The sequence below is a fragment of the Oncorhynchus gorbuscha genome, linkage group LG14 (assembly GCF_021184085.1).
Source record: "Oncorhynchus gorbuscha isolate QuinsamMale2020 ecotype Even-year linkage group LG14, OgorEven_v1.0, whole genome shotgun sequence".
Classification (NCBI taxonomy): domain Eukaryota; kingdom Metazoa; phylum Chordata; class Actinopteri; order Salmoniformes; family Salmonidae; genus Oncorhynchus; species Oncorhynchus gorbuscha.
The window spans coordinates 53,860,324-53,879,857 of record NC_060186.1 but is presented as its reverse complement, the minus strand read 5'-3'; the positions used below and the strand labels follow the sequence as shown (position 1 = coordinate 53,879,857).

The window sequence follows — 19,534 nt, the reverse complement described above, 5'->3', positions numbered from 1 at the left end:
AGACTAAGACCATTAGTCTTACAGTGGATATCATTCAATTCCTCTCACTGCACGACTGATGTTTCAAATACCACGAAGCAACAAACCCCACATGAATCCCTCAAAGACGGATTCTTCCGGAAAGAAGAAGAACACAGGGGATGTTACTATAATAGTGGAACGTATACAGATGTGGAAAATATCAAACACCGTGTTTGCAAATATCATAGGATGATTTTTGACCATAGAAACACAGACTTGGCAACTTCCACACTCAATTGTTGACTGGTGTGATGTTTTCATGAATGAAAGCAGTTGAGCATCATGCTGACAGAGCCTACACTCTCAAAATGTTTAGCTAACATACAAAAACCCTTAGGAGGCGAGACAATCGTGTTATTTTACACAGACTAATCTGCCGGCATGAAATGTTCATTTTAGAGCACTATGGTCTACTTCAACTTCGTTTGACAGTGATGTTAAGCTTCTTTTTCATACTGTTTTCAGGACTATTTAGCTGCTTGCTTTTAACTGAAAATTCCACCCCAAAACTATCTTGCATCATATGGGGATGATTTCTGTATTTTGACAGTTATACTTTACCAGTCAAAAGTTTAGACACACCTACTTGTTCAAGGGTTTTTCTTTATTTTTTAAAATATTTTCTACATTGTAGAATAATAGTGAAGACATCAAAACTCTGAAATAACACATATGGAAGCATGTAGTAACCAAAATAAGTGTAAAACGAATCAAAATATATTTGAGATTTGAGATTCTTCAAAGTAGCCACCCTTTGCCTTCATGACAGCTTTGCACACTCTTGGAAATCTTGATTGCTGACTATTGAATCATTTGGGGACAATGTCAGCAATGCTCCCTGCCTAGTAGACAGTTAAGGACACTGATGCGCCTCTCAGCCATACTCCCATCTCTCACAGCTTCTATTCATCCATGCTGGAATGAAGGGTGAGAGAATTGAACAACCTATATTGATTTTCACTTTTAGTGGTGTGTTTGTCTCCAGCCCTCAGGAACCGCCTGCTTGTTAGCTTCAGCAGAAAAACCTGTTTATGTAATTAATGTGATCTGCTCAGACCAAACAAAGGAGAAAGAGAGATGCGTGTCTTTATCATACACTTATTGTCTTGCATGTCATTTCAATTTTGTTTGAGCTAATTGTCCTGTACTGTAGTTACCTAGTTGGGTATGTGGATGATCTTCACAAATCTTTATCATGCATTTTTACTGATGGAGAACGATTTGCTGCAATGTTGATGAACATGGGGCAATTACTAATTTATGACATTTCTCTAAGTTGCTTACAGCTATGAGCTATTTTCAAATGAACAACTGCACACCCCAATCTGGGTCAGCCTACCATCCTTGTTTGATCTTTCAGATTACTGTAAATCCATGAAAGTTTAAACATGGAAACTGCATTTGGGGAAAATGGGATAAGTTGCAACCTTTTGGCGCGTACTGCGCCCGGCCCGCCACAGGAGTCGCTGGTGCGCGATGAGACAAGGATATCCCTACCGGCCAAGCCCTCCCTAACCCGGATGACGCTAGGCCAATTGTGCGTCGCCCCACGGACCTCCCGGTTGTGGCCGGTTACGACAGAGCCTGGGCGTAAACCCAGAGTCTCTGGTGGCACAGCTGGCACTGCAGTACTTTTTCAACACTTTTAACATAGGTCTGGCCCTGCTGTTACCTCATATACCAGAAATAATGCCTTGCATTACGCCTGAGAAGAAAACAATTCAATTTGCTCAACTTGCTCAATTGGGCTCAAATTTGCTCAACTTGCCATTGACTATTGATTCAACTTACCCCATGGCCATTGGATCAACTTACCCAAGGCAAACATTAGGACTATATTAGCCCACACAGTTACAAGGATGCACTTTCATGCTATGTGTTTAAGACCTTATAGAGATCCCAACTGATGTATAGAACAACCTTAAAAGTATTTACTTTGGTTTAGATAAAGTTAAGCATCATGAAACTTCTAACACAATAACCTAATTTGACTTGGTGAAAATCCGTTTTTTGGACCTAACCTGCTTCCCAATTTTTCCATGTGTTTTCTTCCATCACAGACTCTATGAAATGATGACCTCTTCCAAAATATTTGGTCAAATTAATAATTTTGTGTATGGTTTCCTTTAAACAAGGGTGGCTCAACTTACCCCTTTGGCTCAACTAACCAGATAGTATCTTTTGGATACAAATGGAGTTTTCCGCAGATTCGGTTATTTGCATTTCGTGACATATAAACATGTACTTTGAGCACAAATCGAACTGCTTATGGTTAGCCAAGATCCAGTCTGAAGAGCCAAATTGAGAGTTAAAGTTCGCATTTGCCCCAGGTATTGCACTCAAGCTTTTTGGATGGTTGGTTGTTGCTGATGAGGCTAGGATAGAAAGCTGTTCCTTCTTGTCTCATTGATCGGGTCCGTCACACGGAGCCTCAGGCTTTTCCACACATTGACCTGGCTTCTACCTGTCTGTCAACCATTGTATCACTCCATCGCTTACAAGGCAACCACTTGTCTCACTCCCTCTTTCATCTTTCAGGTCCCCCTGCGGAGAGATAGGACATGTGTGGGAATGTGTGTGTGTGTGCGGTTATGTGGGTGTCTGTCTGTGTGTGTGTGTGTGTGTGTGTGTGTGTGTGTGTGTGTGTGTGTGTGTGTGTGTGTGTGTGTGTGTGTGTGTGTGTGTGTGTGTGTGTGTGTGTGTGTGTGTGTGTGTGTGTGTGTGTGTGTGTGTGTGTGTGTGTGTGTGTGTGTGTGTGAGAAAGAGAGAGAGCGAGAGAGAGAGAGAGAGAGAGAGAGAGAGAGAGAGAGAGAGAGAGAGAGAGAGAGAGAGAGAGAGAGAGAGAGAGAGAGAGATAGAGACTGAGTGTGAAAGGTAGAAATGAGTCAGTTATTGATTGCTCCTCTGTATTTGGCTAACACCAGATCTACGGTCAGCCAGTCTCCAGGACATGTCCTCCTGTGTTTGGCTAACACCAGATCTACGGTCAGCCAGTCACCAGGACATGTCCTCCTGTGTTTGGCTAACACCAGATCTACGGTCAGCCAGTCACCAGGACATATCCTCCTGTGTTTGGCTAACACCAGATCTACGGTCAACCAGTCACCAGGACATGTCCTCCTGTGTTTGGCTAACACCAGATCTACGGTCAGCCAGTCACCAGGACATATCCTCCTGTGTTTGGCTAACACCAGATCTACGGTCAGCCAGTCTCCAGGACATGTCCTCCTGTGTTTGGCTAACACCAGATCTACGGTCAACCAGTCACCAGGACATGTCCTCCTGTATTTGGCTAACACCAGATCTACGGTCAGCCGGTCACCAGGACATGTCCTCCTGTATTTGGCTAACACCAGATCTACGGTCAGCCGGTCACCAGGACATGTCCTCCTGTGTTTTGCTATTACACAAGCAGCCTCGACCCCCTCCGGGACACACACCAGTCCAGTTGAATAAACGGTGCCTGGCATCCAGCCTTGTTTAGGAATTCATATTTACTCAAAACGTGAAACCTCAACTGCATTTTGCCATTTCAGCAGGTCTGAAAATATATCCTCACACTGTCTGCCAAGTCTCTATTCACTGTAATATTTATGTTGAATTGGTGCCAGTGAATATTCACAAACGTCTCTCCTCCCTGCTCCTGCAGACAGACAGACAGACAGACAGACAGACAGACAGACAGACAGACAGACAGACAGACAGACAGACAGACAGACAGACAGACAGACAGACAGACAGACAGACAGACAGACAGACAGACAGACAGACAGACAGACAGACAGACAGACAGACAGACAGACAGACAGACAGACAGACAGACAGACAGACAGACAGACAGACAGACGCTAAACCCATTCTATTATGTTATGAGCTGCCAGCCTACAGCCCAGAGTGACCTTCCTAGAGCAAAGCCTTTCATAACGGAAACATTCACTCACTGTCGTGGGGCTCGTCAGTCGCCACACCTAGCGCTTTTCTCCACCTAGAAGCTAGGCTGCTTTGAATGTGAGGAACATGTTGCTGTGGCATTTCGTATGTGGTGGTTTAGGAAGGCAGCTGTGCTTAGGGAGAACATTGGGCTCCATATTTCCCCACAGACTCCCCTCCGCCTCTCAGTCGGCCATCGATCTCCATTGAAGCACAGTGCTTTAGTAATTACACAGAAAACACAGCACAGAAAATGAGTTAATTGCTCTCTGGTTCCACCTGGGTTGTTGTTGTCGTAGCTGGATCTAAATGTGTTTTGAAAATATACCAGGCTTTACTGACTCACTTATGGCCTGTTTATACCTGAAAAGCTCTAAGTCGATCAAAGAAATGACCACGATCTATACGATATTGATAACTCCTGTCCTCCACCCTCCTCTTTTTGTGTGTAGAGCCTGCAATCCACTGTACCTGAATCAAACATGAATCATTCAACTCCTGTCTGTGTCCTAGTAAAACAATGTTGCAGCTCTCACAGCTCCACAGGCTTGATTATAAAGCCAAGGAAGGCTATTGAACAGGGTGAGTTCTCTTACAGGAGGGGTCATTTTTCATCTTTGATTAAAAAAGGGGTTGTGTTGAAATTGGGATTGCTGAAGCGCACACCTCACACGAGGTTCATTTCACAACACATTCTCGCTCATATTACTGTAGAGAACTTTCACCGCCTCTTTTAACCTAACGTTTCAGATGAATGGCTAATATTTGATCAAAGTTTATCACTCAAATTGTATTTACTTTTTGCACTCAGTTTATTTAAGTGTTACCTGAAATTTAAAAAGCTTCATCTTGAGAAAAGTTTGGCAAAAAATGCAGTCAATTTAAACTGATGTGTTTGCTAAAATTGTCTTATATGTTCATTCATTGTCTAATATGCTCATTCATGTATTTGACACTGGGCATATTCATTTATACAATAATTATTATTCAATATGTCCTCACCAGGGATTTGAACTCACTACCTCTTGGGTCATGGCATTCCAACCTTCCTGCTATGCCACTATGTCTGTGTCAACTATCACTTAATTTCACCATTCTGTCTTCATTGATTTAATTTATTATTGAAACATCTTTCATTTTTTCTGTATAGTTGTCTCTTATTGGTGGGGCATATTACTCTGTTTTAATTAATATTACTCCTTAATCCCTATGATAAATAACATTTTGTGTGTACTTTTAACGTACGCGCAAAGTGTAGCAATACAAGGGCCAAATATGCAAATTAAAAATGTTGTATGTTAAAGGCACTGTGTGTGTGTAATCAGTTTCACAGCCTTTTTTTTAGGTAACATGTCCAAATACTCATTTCTAATTGAATGAACCTATTAGGCAATTTGAGGAAACACATAATTTCAAGTTGACAATATTTTCCATATATTTTCTTATGCATGAACCAACAAAAATGCTTAAGTTCAGGTAACACTTTGACTGAAAAGTGAAAAAAAGGCTGTGGAACCAGTTACTTAATGATATTTAGTTGAAACAACATGTTTCAGTGTTTGTCAGATAACCTTCGTACACAGTACGCAACATCAGAAGACGGTTGAGTAAAAGGTTGAGTGAAATAGTTTGAAATGTGCTGACAGGAGCCATCATCTGTCAATATTGAACGATGACACAATGCTGGCTACAGAATCTCTACCTCCTCTGTCGCACTAGTACAAATCAAATCAAATCAAATGTATTTATATAGCCCTTCGTACATCAGCTGATATCTCAAAGTGCTGTACAGAAACCCAGCCTAAAACCCCAAACAGCAAGCAATGCAGGTGTAGATGTCATGTTTTGTCTTATATTGTCTTGTCATTTTGCTTTCCCTTCTGTTCGTTTCCCCCTGCTGGTCTTATTAGGTTCGTTCCCTTTTTTCTATCCCTCTCTCTCTCCCTCCCTCTCTCTCCTCTCTCTATCGTTCCGTTCCTGCTCCCAGCTGTTCCTCATTCTCCTACTCACTCATTTAGTCTTTCCACACCTGTTCCCTATCTTGTCCTCTGATTAGAGTCCCTATTTCTCCCCTTGTTTTCCGTTTCTGTCCTGTCGGATCCTTGTATGATGTTCACCGTGCTGTGTCTCTCCCTGTCGTGTCTTGTTTCCCTCTGATGCAGCGTGTGAGCAGGTGTCTGAGTCTGCTACGGTCGGTGCCTTCCCGAGGCAACCTACAGTTTATGGTCAAGTCTCCAGTCTGTCCTCGTCACTACGAGTGGAATTAGTTTTTTATATTTTGTTTTCTGCTCTGATTTGTCTAGGAGTATTGCCTATTTCCTTTAGTGGAATAAAGACTCTGTTTTCGCCAAGTCGCTTTTGGGTCCTCATTCACCTGCATAACAGAAGGATCCGACCAAGAATGGACCCAGCGACTATGGATTCTCTCTACTCTACTCTCGAGTTCCAGGGAGCGATGCTCGGCAGACACAAGCAGGAATTGTCTGCTGCTCGGCATGCCGTTGAGACCCTGGCCGCTCAGGTCTCCGACCTCTCAGGACAGTATCAGAGTCTTCGTCTCGTGCCACCAGCTACTTTCGGGTCTTCCGAGCCTCCGGAACCTAGGGTTAATAACCCACCATGTTATTCTGGGCAGCCCACTGAGTGCCGCTCCTTTCTCACCCAGTGTGATATAGTGTTCTCTCTCCAACCCAACACATACTCAAGAGAGAGAGCTCGGATTGCCTACGTCATATCACTCCTTACTGGTCGGGCTCGGCAGTGGGGCACAGCTATCTGGGAGGCAAGCGCTGAGTGTACTAACGATTATCTGAACTTTAAAGAGGAGATGATAAGGGTTTTTGATCGTTCAGTTTTTGGGAAAGAAGCTTCCTGGTCCCTGTCTTCCCTATGTCAAGGTAATCGATCCATAACGGATTACTCTATAGAGTTTCGCACTCTTGCTGCCTCCAGTAACTGGAACGAGCCGGCGTTGCTCGCTCGTTTTCTGGAGGGACTCCACGCTAAGGTTAAGGATGAGATTCTCTCTCGGGAGGTTCCATCCAGCGTGGATTCTTTGATTGAACTCGCTATTCGCATTGAACGACGGGTAGATCTTCATCACCGAGCTCATAGAAGAGAGCTCGCGTTAACTGTGTCTCCCCTCTCTCCGACACTACCATCTTTCCGCACTGACTCTGGCGTTGAGCCCATGCAGCTGGGGGGTATTCGCATTTCGACTAAGGAGAGGGAACGGAGAATCACCAACCGCCTCTGTCTCTATTGCGGTTCCGCTGGTCATTTTGTCATTTCATGTCCAGTTAAAGGCCAGAGCTCATCAGTAAGCGGAGGGCGACTGATAAGCGCTACTAGACGGTCCTCTCCGTCAAGTACCTGTACTACCTTACCGGTCCATCTACGCTGGACCGGATCGGCAGCTTCCTGCAGTGCATTAATAGACTCTGGGGCGGAGGGCTGTTTTATGGACGAAGCCTGGGCTCGGGAACATGACATTCCTCTCAGACAGTTAGGGGAGCCCACGGTCATGTTTGCCTTGGATGGTAGTCCTCTCCCCAGTATATTATGTGAAACACTACCTTTAACCCTCACTGTATCTGGTAACCATAGTGAGACCATTTCTTTTTTGATTTTTTGTTCACCTTTTACACCTGTTGTTTTGGGTCATCCCTGGCTAGTGTGTCATAATCCTTCTTTTGATTGGTCTAGTAATTCTATCCTATCCTGGAACGTTTCTTGTCATGTGAAGTGTTTAATGTCTGCTATTCCTCCTGTTTGTTCTGCTCCCTCTTCACAGGAGGAACCTGGTGATTTGACAGGAGTGCCGGAGGAATATCATGGTCTGCGCACGGTCTTCAGTCGGTCCAGAACCAACTCCCTTCCTCCTCACCGGTCGTATGATTGTTGTTCTGATCTCCTCAAGAAGCGTTTTGCATCCGCTCCTATCCTTGTTGCACCTGACGTCACTAAACAGTTTATTGTCGAGGTTGACGCGTCGGGGGTGGGCGTGGGAGCCATTCTGTCCCAGCGCTCCGATACTGACGATGGGGTCCACCCTTGCGCGTATTTTTCTCATCGCCTGTCACCGTCGGAACGTAACTATGATGTGGCTAACCGTGAACTGCTCGCCATCCGTTTAGCCCTAGGCAAATGGCGACAGTGGTTGGAGGGGGCGACCGTTCCTTTTGTCGTTTGGACTGACCAAAGGAACCTTGAGTACATCCGTTCTGCCAAACGACTGAATGCGCGTCATGCTCGTTGGGCGTTGTTTTTCGCTCGTTTCGAGTTTGTGATTTCTTACCGTCCGGGTAGTAAGAACACCAAGCCTGATGCCTTATCCCGTCTCTTTAGTTCTTCTGTGGCTTCTACTGATCCCGAGGGGATTCTTCCTTATGGGCGTGTTGTCGGGTTGACAGTCTGGGGAATTGAAAGACAGGTTAAGCAAGCACTCACGCACACTGCGTCGCCGCGCGCTTGTCCTAGTAACCTTCTTTTCGTTCCTGTCTCTACTCGTCTGGCTGTTCTTCAGTGGGCGCACTCTGCCAAGTTAGCTGGCCACCCCGGCGTTCGGGGTACGCTTGCTTCTATTCGCCAGCGGTTTTGGTGGCCTACTCAGGAGCGTGACACGCGCCGTTTCGTGGCTGCTTGTTCGGACTGCGCGCAGAATAAGTCTGGTAACTTTTTTTCTGCTTCTGCTCCTGGTCTTGCTGGGTCTCAGTCTGTTCCCTGCCACCACATCTCTCCTGGTCTTGTTCCTGCCCTTGCTGTGTCTCAGTCTGTCCCTTGTTGTTACTCTCCTGGCCTGTTTGGTCCTGTTTGCTGTAATATTTTCAGTTCTCTACCCGTGTCTCATTTTTTTTTAGAGTAGTACCCTAGTTTCCCTTTTTATCGTTTTCCGTTACGGTCCTGAGGAGAGGAGTTGGGTTCTTTCTCGGGACGTGCTGGACCGTTTGTGATCTATGATTTCCTCCGTTGCCGCCAGTGTTCCTCCTCGAGTGCGCCAGGAGGCGCTCGGTGAGTGGGGGGGTACTGTCATGTTTTGTCTTATATTGTCTTGTCATTTTGCTTTCCCTTCTGTTCGTTTCCCCCTGCTGGTCTTATTAGGTTCGTTCCCTTTTTTCTATCCCTCTCTCTCTCCCTCCCTCTCTCTCCTCTCTCTATCGTTCCGTTCCTGCTCCCAGCTGTTCCTCATTCTCCTACTCACTCATTTAGTCTTTCCACACCTGTTCCCTATCTTGTCCTCTGATTAGAGTCCCTATTTCTCCCCTTGTTTTCCGTTTCTGTCCTGTCGGATCCTTGTATGATGTTCACCGTGCTGTGTCTCTCCCTGTCGTGTCTTGTTTCCCTCTGATGCAGCGTGTGAGCAGGTGTCTGAGTCTGCTACGGTCGGTGCCTTCCCGAGGCAACCTACAGTTTATGGTCAAGTCTCCAGTCTGTCCTCGTCACTACGAGTGGAATTAGTTTTTTATATTTTGTTTTCTGCTCTGATTTGTCTAGGAGTATTGCCTATTTCCTTTAGTGGAATAAAGACTCTGTTTTCGCCAAGTCGCTTTTGGGTCCTCATTCACCTGCATAACAGTAGAAGCATGGTGGCTAGGAAAAACTCCCCAGAAAGGACAAAACCTAGGAAGAAACCTAGAGAGGAACCAGGCTATGTGGGGTGGCGGGTCCTCTTATGGCTGTGCAGGGTGGAGATTATAACAGAACATGGCCAAGATGTTCAAATGTTCATAAATGACCAGCATGGTCGAATAATAATAAGGCAGAACAGTTGAAACTGGAGCAGCAGCACGGTCAGGTGGACTGGGGACAGCAAGGAGTCATCATGTCAGGTAGTCCTGGGGCATGGTCCTAGGGCTCAGGTCCTCTGAGAGAGAGAAAGAAAGAGAGAATTAGAGAGAGCATATATGGGGTGGCAAGTCCTCTTCTGGCTGTGCTAGGTGGAGATTATAACAGAACATGGCCAAGATGTTAAAATGTTCATAAATGACCAGCATGGTCAAATAATAATAAGGCAGAACAGTTGAAACTGGAGCAGCAGCACGGCCAGGTGGACTGGGGACAGCAAGGAGTCATCATGTCAGGTAGTCCTGGGGCATGGTCCTAGGGCTCAGGTCCTCCGAGAGAGAGAGAGAAAGAGAGAAGGAGAGAATTAGAGAACGCACACTTAGATTCACACAGGACACCGAATAGGACAGGAGAAGTACTCCAGATATAACAAACTGACCCTAGGATATAACCGACACATAAACTACTGCAGCATAAATACTGGAGGCTGAGACAGGAGGGGTCAGGAGACACTGTGGCCCCATCCGAGGACACCCCCGGACAGGGCCAAACAGGAAGGATATAACCCCACCCACTTTGCCAAAGCACAGCCCCCACAACACTAGAGGGACATCTTCAACCACCAACCAACAACTCTACAATTCCTTAACTTGAGCAAGTTTAACCAGAGCCTGTAATCATGTGGCTGGGTCTGCGTTATAGGCAGAGAGAGAGAGAGAGAGAGAGAGAGAGAGAGAGAGAGAGAGAGAGAGAGAGAGAGAGAGACAAAGGGAGAGAAAACCTGAGCCTACTGTACGCCTTCACTATGGTGAATCCCGAAAACAATACAGAAATACACTTCGGAAAAAGAAGGAACAGCATGTCAGAAACCAGCTCAATGTAATTGAAGAACCCATAGACTACAATCACTTCTGGGAAAATAGGAAAACACTTGTAACGGTTTTCTTCCTCTTCTGAGGAGGAGTAGGAAGGATCGGACCAATATGCAGCGTGGTAAGTGTTCGTCATTTTATTAAACTGAACACTACAACAAAAATAACAACCGAAACAGTTCCGTCTGGTAACTAATACAAAGACAGAAAACAACTACCCACAACCCATAGTGGGAAAACAGGCTGCCTAAGTATGGTTCTCAATCAGAGACAACGATTGACAGCTGCCTTTGATTGGGAACCATACCAGGCCAAAACCAGAAATACAAAACAAAGAACAAAAACATAGAATGCCCACCTCAACTCACGCCCTGACCAAACTAAAATAGAGACATAAAAAAGGAACTAAGGTCAGGATGTGACAACACTAAACAAACAACAACACGAGTTATCAATTCAATATGGAGATGTATGGTAAACCACTTCTCCAATCTTTTTGGCCCTATAACAAAGAACAAACAGCGAAAACATATACAGTACCAGTCAAAAGTTTGGACACACATTCAAGGGTTTTTCTTTGTTTTTACTGTTTTCTACATTGTAGAATAATAGTGAAGACATCAAAACTATGAAATAACACAAATGGAATCATGTAGTTACCAAAAACGTATTAAGCAAATCAAAATATATTTGAGATTTGAGATTCTTCAAAGTAGCCACCCTTGTCTTGATGACAGCTTTGCACACTCTTGGCATTCTTTCAACCGGCTTCATGAGGAATGCTTTTCCAACAGTCTTGAAGGAGTTCCCACATATTCTGAGCAGTTGTTGGCTGCTTTTCCTTCCCTCTGCGGTCCAACTCATCCCAAACCATCTCAATTGGGTTGAGGTCGGGTGATTGTGGAGGCCAGGTCATCTGATGTAGCACTCCATCACTCTCCTTGGTCAAATAGCCTTTACACAGCCCGGAGGTGTGTTTTGGGTCATTGTCCTGTTGAAAAACAAATGATCGTCCCACTAAGCCAGGCCTGGGCAATTATTTTCCATGGAGGGCCACATTAGAATATATTTTTGCCATTGCGGGCCAGAATCATATTACAGGATTACACATCATGTGTATGAGTGTGTTGACAGTTATATCTACTTTAAAATCACGTCCAGATATGCTACTTATTTTACTTTTTTAACCTGCACAGAAATAAACTACATCCATGTTCTCCTTTTGGTAGGTATTTTCATTATTAAACATGCAATGAACTGCACGGAGGGAAAAGTACACTGTGCATTCAGCACCACGGTCAGCACCACGGTCAGCACCACGGTCAGCACCACGGTCAGCACCACGGTCAGCACCACGGTCAGCACTCTTGTTAATGGGTATGCACGAAAACACTAGGAAGAGAGAGAGCTCAACATCACATTTCAACTACTCAATCAGTGTGAGGAGTGAAGACTCTGATGGGCCTTGACTAGAGCAGTGAAGTCAGGTATAGTTTCTGACGTCGCTATGCACAGGATTGCTGAGAGGTGAGAGTCAGTAAGAGATGATCTGTGCCTTGACTTGTTATATTTCATCACTGAAAATGTTTGTTCACATGCAGTCCATGCAACTTGTGATTTTACTCCTGAACCTATTTTGGCTTACCATAACCTGTTTTTCATTTTTAATTCCTTTGTAAACAATTTTAGATATACAGTAGATATAGGTTTCAAAAATATGTCAATATGCCCTTGAGCAAGGCACTTAAAGGAACAATTGGGGTTAAGTCTCTCTGGATAAGTATGTGTCTGTTGACCCAAATAGTACAAACATATTCTGAGCATGGCTCCTAATCGTTGGAAAGTTTTGTTCATCGAGAGATGCATAGAACCTCGTCAGTGACATTGTTTTGAATAGTTCTCCAATCATTGCATCAGACTGAAGATCGAGAAGCTCGAGCGTTATCCACATTGAAGGTGAACGGAGAGGAAACCAACAGCATGTCATTTCCCAACACTTTGAAATCCTCAAAGCGAAGAGAAAACTCACCGTTCAAAGCACGCAGCAGCAATGTATACTTCTCTTGCTGGTCATCTCATAGGGAACAGACTAGTAGTGTCGCAAGGTGGGTGAGATTGTTGGCTTTTACTTGGCAGGTCAGGAAGAGTAATTTCCCTTGAAAGCTTTGACAAGACTGTACATCTGATGTGCAAAAAGGCCTTTCCCTTGTAGTTTGGAATTCAGTTCATTCGTGAAGGCCATGATGTCCACTGTGAAGGCAAAATCAGCCAACCATTCTTTATCTTGCAGTTGAGGGAAATCCACATGTCTTCCTTTCATTTGCAAAAACTCAGCAATGGCCAACTTCAGGTGCCACACCCTTTTAAGCACATTCCCCAAACTCAACCATCTCACGTTTGTGTGGTAGGGGAGATCTGCATGACCCGACTTTGTCTCTTCCGACAGTGAGACAAACTTCCTGTGGTTTAAAGATTTTGCTATTATCACTTTACCACTTTCGTGACTGTATCCACAACGTGGCTCATTTTCAGAGCTCCTCCTGATGGATAATGCAATGCAGGAAAAAAAAAACGGATCTGGGTTCAGCTCAGTTACTTGCTCTTGTATCATTTTCAAAAGGCCAACGCTTTTTCCTGTCAAGTTTGGCTACCCATCTGTGGTTACACTGGATAACTTTTCAAAACTCAGTCCCAGCTTTGCCACACACTTATCAACCTCCTCCAATAAATAGTTGAAGCAAGCTCCTCTGTCATTTCAAAGTTTGGGGTTATGCCTCGTAAGAATATAAACAATTTTCCAGGGCCATGGAAAAATAGGTGAAATCCTTTACCCTGTCTTTCAACTGTTGTTCCATATTCTCTGTGATGTCCTCAACACATTGTGTCACTGTTCATCTTGACAGGGAAACATTTTCAAACAGCTCTTTCTTGTCTGGGAAGAGTATTGCTGCAGAGTCAATTAAACATTCAATAATGAATTTGCCCTCAGCGAATGGCTTGCTATATTTAGCAATTTTGTGGGACAGTACATAGCTAGCTCTCGTAATTCCGTCGTTTGCTGAATTCAGTTTTGTGAAAAGTCCTTGCTGCTTTTGCAACTGAGAAAGCTACTCTTTCGATGCACTTGCCCTCTGCTCAGAAGGCATATTCCTATATTTCTCTGCATGCTTCGTCTGGAAGTGTTGGGACAAGTTGTAGTCTTTCAAGACAGCAATGCTCTCTTTGCGCACTAAGCACACAGCTTTCCTTGATATCTCAATAAATAAATAATTAGATGTCCACTCTTGCTGGAACACCCAACATTCATTGTCCACTTTCCTTTTCTTTTAAATCTCTGAAAAACAAATTTTGGAGCAAATTCTAGCAACTATTTGTAACTGTGACGTGTGTCAGCCTGTCAGTCACTGTCTGTCCTCGTGCAGTTGTTATATATAAAAGTCCCACAAGCGGTGGGAGTTAAATAATTTCACAAAGGTGAGTATTCATTGGGCTTTTAATTTGAATAACAAATAATTTTCTCAAATACTTTATGTGATCTGAGCATGGTTCCGCGGGCCATATTGAACACATTTCTTTCCAAAGGACCGTGGGGTGAGACATGGATGCAGCTTAAGCCCCAACCTCTTCAACATATATTTCAACTAATTGGCGAGGGCACTAGAACAGTCTGCAGCACCCGGCCTAACCCTACTATGATCTGTAGTCTGCTGATGATCTGGTGCTTCTGTCCCCAACCAAGATGGGCTTATGGGGAGGCTGGTATTCTAGAGGTTAGAGCTTTAGGCCAGTAACCGGAAGGTTGCTGGATCAAATCCCAGAGCTGACAAGGTCAAATATGTTGTTCTGCCCTGAGCAAGGCAGTTAACACACTGTTCCCTGGGCGCCAAAGACGTAAATGTTGATTATGGCATCGCTCCGCACCTCTCTGTTTCAGAGTTGTACAACTGAATGCATTGAACTGAAATGTGTCTTCTGCATTTAACCCAATAATAATGGTGTTCCAAAAAAGGTCCAGTTGCCAGGACCACAAATACAAATGCTGTCTCACAAAAAACTATACATTCCTCAGCCTAAGCACCACACTTAACTTCCACAAAGCTGTGAATGAGAGGCAGTTAGGAAAGCAAAGGCTAGCTTTTTCAAACAGAAATGTGCATCCTGTAGCACAAACTCCAAAAAGTTCTGGGACACTGTAATGTCCATGGAGAATAAAAGCACCTCCTCCCAGCTGCCCACTGCACTAAGGCTAGGAAACACTGTCACCACCGATAAATCCACAATAATTGAGAATTTCAATTAGCATTTTTCTACGGCTGGCCATGCTTTCCACCTTTATTTATTTTGCTCCTTTGCACCCCAGTATCTCTACTTGCACACTCATCTTCTGCACATCTATCACTCCAGTGTTTAATTGCTATATTGTAATTATTTTCCCACTATGGCCTATTTATTGCCTTACCTCCCTTATCCTACCTCATTTGCAAACACTGTATATAGACCTTTTCTATTGTATTATTGAGTGTATGTTTGTTTTACTCCATGTGTAACTCTGTGTTGTTGTTTGTGTCACACTGCTTTGCTTTATCTTGGCCAGTTCGCAGTTGTAAATGAGAACTTGTCCTCAACTAGCCTACCTGTTTAAATAGAGGTGAAATAAAAAAGATATATAGACATAATATTTAATTTGAAACGTCTTTATTCTATTGGAGTGTAATGTTTACTGTTCATTTTTTATTGTTTATTTTGCTTTTGTTTGTTATCTTCTTCACTTGCTTTGGCAATGTTAACATATGTTTCCCATGCCAATAAAGCCCTTGAATTGAATTGAGAGGGGCCCTTGATTAACACCAGCAGGGGCCCCTGGCTGCTCTCTCCAGTCCCGTGGTGTAAAGCAGAGGAAATTGGTCTGTCAGAAGAAGCCTGAGGGGTCTAGTATTGTCCTCCAGGACCTGTTCACTGTCCTTGTCCACTCTCCTTTCTCTTTCTCTCTTTTTTATTCATCTTTCTTGTCCTGCTGCCTAATGAAATAATTCATGCAAATGGTGTGGACTAATAGAGCAGAGCTGCGGGCAGATGATATAGAAGGAGGAGGCTGATCAGCTAGCCAAGCTTTGGGGCTGGGGTGTACTGGGTGGTGTGTTCTGCTGCTCTGACAGTCAATAATGGGCATGTGGATCTCCCCTAGAAGGCCAGGAGCTTAGCAGAGTTACAGCCGGACACGTTCACAATCACAACCCCTGAGCGAGCCAACGCACACACACACCACACTAGCACTGCACAAGGAGGGAGGGAGGTCACTGCCGCATGTCCACCCCCTCTTTGTCCATTGTGTGTAGCTCTCTCTCCGTCTGTCTCTCTCACCAGCTTATGTTTTCCTCTGTCTGTCTGTCCGTCCGTCCGTCTGTCTGTTTGTTCACATTGCCATCACTGGACAGTTGTTTTTGTTCTAGACAGCAGCCAGGGTTCCAAACAAATGCAATCAACTTCAGTTTCAACTCTTTGATTGAATTATCCCAAACAACGCAGTCCTCTATTACAAACGTAGAAGTCACCGCCTTATTTTAGCTGCTGAACTAATGACATGTTCACACTGTAACTCCAATAAAATATTTTCTTCAGTTCTTGTCTTGTACATACACAGAAAGTTTGTAGGATCTGTCTGTGTCAGTCATGTCTGTTTCACCCCATCTCACCTTGATGTTCTATTTCAGCTCACTCCTCCTCGGCCTGTCTTCACTGACAGGTACTAACTCTCTCAGGTGCCTTGGCTACAGAGAGGGGAGGCTCCATGGCTAGATGATTGACAAAAAAGCACCAGGAACTCCTGAGAAGATCTGGTCTTCCAGACTTGGTTCAAATCAGATGGTTAGCAAACTGGTTACCTGACCCGTATCACTAGGCTAGTGACAGCTGTATAATCCTGTGTGTGTGGTTGGCGGAGCATATTTTTACACTTGTTAGGGGTCTGTAGGAATGTTCTTCACTTCCTGAATGTGGTCTGAGCTGCTTAATAGGGATGGTGGTCTCTCAGTAAGACTGCCTCACTGCCCTCTGACATCATTAAGAGTAGTTGTTAAAGTGCCAGGAGGGTCTAAAAAATAAATAAAGCTGTGAGCAGCAATGAACGGGGTTCACAGGATGACAGAAAGGACACAAAATCGGTTGGATAAAGTAAGCACTCTATCATGTAGAAACTATCTTCCTTTATGTGCAATCAGTGAAAACATTACCATGTTCATCTCTCAATTCCTTCTTTATTTACTTTACCTTTATTTTAGCAGGGAGTCATCATTAAGACCCATGTCTCTTTTTCAAGGAGCCTTGCATATACGATTCATAGAATAAAAAAATGGAATCTAATATAAAACAAGTAAAATACAGTACGACACAAATTGCACAGACAAACATACCCCAAGGATGATGCAGCTGTTTTTATCTCAATTTCAAATCATTTCTGCGTAACAATTATGTACATTACTGTGATAGTTTACCATTAAAATGGCCAAAAAGAAACAAAAATAGCTTATTAGCAAAGATCAATTTTTCAAGCAAAAATTTTGCTAGAATTGTCTGGGAGTGGTTTTGAAAACTGTAAATGATCTGTTATTGGCAGAGACATTTGGAACACTCTTTCTTCTTGGTCAATTAACTAATTTACAACATGGTTATGTCACCATGGAAGGCCAAAACTCCCTCCCACCAAACAGGCTGAAATTTCAAGTGGTCTTTTCAAACAGCTCTTACAGGAAAAGGGCATATTATTACAACCTCATAGTTTTGAAATATATATAAAACACAGTAAAATTAAGTGTTTGACTGCACTGGGCCTCTTTGGGATATGGGGCAGCATTTTCACGTGCCCAATTTCAACTTCCTGCTTCTCATGCCTAGAATATAAGATATGCATATTATTTGTAGATTTGGATAGGAAACACTCTGAAGTTTCTAAAACTGTTTGAACTGTCTGTGAGTATAACATAACTTTTGTAGCAGGCAGGGTCACGGTCTGTTCACGGTCTGCACTTGTTTGCAGTTCCTACCGCTTCCACTGGATGTCACCAGTCTTTGGAATTTGGTTGAGGTTATTCCTTTATGCAATGAAGAAGTATGGCCATCTTGGAAAAGGGTAACACTGTTGAGGGTTGGGCAAGACTAGAAAAGTAGCGTTAGTAGATGATTAGAAATTATTTTAAGTGTTAGCGTTACACATGCAAAGAATGAGTTGTAAATAGTTTCCTTGTTTTTTGAGATATCAATACCAAATTCGGTGTGGTTTAAATGGACATGTAAAATCTGAAGACATGTAACATGGGCCCACATACCGAATTTGTTATTTTGTCCTATAATTTATGAGAAGAAGATTTTTTTATATTAGCTATTAGCGTATATGCATCTACTGGTATAGTGTGGCCACCGTTGAGTCAAACTCTTAAGAGACTATTGTGTCCACAGACCTAATTTGTAGTGAATATGACTTTTTGTCAATGAGAAGATTTTTTTAATGATTATTTGAACCATTAACATTACATAGTTTAAAAAGTTGTTGAAACATTTGTTAATTGTGTCCCTATTTTTGTAAATATCAATTAACATTTTCAAGTTGATAGGCCATTGTTGAGTGGATTTACAAAGGATTTCAATGGACACGCAAAATCTGATTTCTGATTTATCTATAACTCAGCCATCTCTTAACTAATTCCTTAGCTTTTCTCAAACTAAGTTTAGAGATGTACAATGGGCCTACATACATGTGTGGTTTGGACTTATGGTCCATGAGAAGTCGTTTTAAAAGGTTTTCAAAAATCTATCCCGATTGACCTTATGGGTCCTATTTGAATCTGGTCAGGTCATCCAAAAAGTTACATATTGCAGCTTTAAGATGAATGCACTACTTGTAAGTCTCTCTGGATAAGAGCATCTGCTAAATGACTCAAATGTGCATGTAAATGTCTATAGGCTTACTGCTAATGTATGTTGTCACGCACCCTATATAGATAGACGCCCTGCTAATCATGAGTGCCACCTTTGGCTTTTTCAGGCTTTCATTCAACAGCATTGCATTTACTGTCCGAAAAGCGGCCATGACGATCTAAAGTACATTAAAAATAAGTCCGTTTCAACACCTGAAAATCATTACAGACTGTTCTTTTGGTGTCGGCCGGCAGTTTCCTGTCCTATTAAAAACATATGAGTCAATGCCTCTACAGGACCATGTAGGACAAACTGAAGGATGTTAGTTTGAGAACAATAACAAGCAATATCTCTCATCTCGTTCACCTCTTCATATCCACTATTACATTCACCCAGGTAACACTGTTTTCTTCCTGGTATACACTCTCTCCTTGTTCCACTCAGATGCTCTCTACTCATCCATCTGCTCCTGTGGAAACCTCGTTTAAACCTCATTTCCTCCTGTTGCTCGTCTGTGTCTTAGGGTTTTATTACCCTGCTTCCTCACAGGTAACCCATTCCCCAGTCCGGTCATGGTGCACTGCACTGGGTCCTGTAGCGCTGGGAGGAGAGGGAGAGGGAGGCAGACAGAGAGCGAGACGGAGGGACAATAAAGTGGCAAGTCATCAGCTCTGTGGTAGCCCTGTATGGAGCTGTCATTGTGACCAGCGGGAGAAACAGATGACAGACAGACTGGCACTGCGGGTGTGTTAGAGGGCCTACCCATCAGGGGCATTAAGCACCCCGAAAATATGTGGGTGCACAAAGTATGTGAGGATGGCTGAGGGGTGGTCCAGAAGGATGCAACGTGGAGAAACAGCTTTTTCCAGCAATCTAGAGCTATAATCATTCAAAATTCTGAATATCTAAGCTGTCTGTATCCTCCTGACTGGTGGGTATTTTTTAAAATAAGTACATATAAATATGCTTCTCTGCATCACTGCTAAAATCTGATTGAAAGATTGAAAGGATTGAGT

The 19,534-nt window shown here is 43.5% G+C and overlaps 1 protein-coding gene across 2 annotated transcripts in view; it reads left to right on the top strand.

The window, feature by feature from the left end:
* LOC123995112 (polypeptide N-acetylgalactosaminyltransferase 14-like) overlaps window positions 1-19,534 on the top strand; it is a 116,370-nt gene that overhangs the window by 19,154 nt on the left and 77,682 nt on the right. The window lies entirely within an intron of this gene.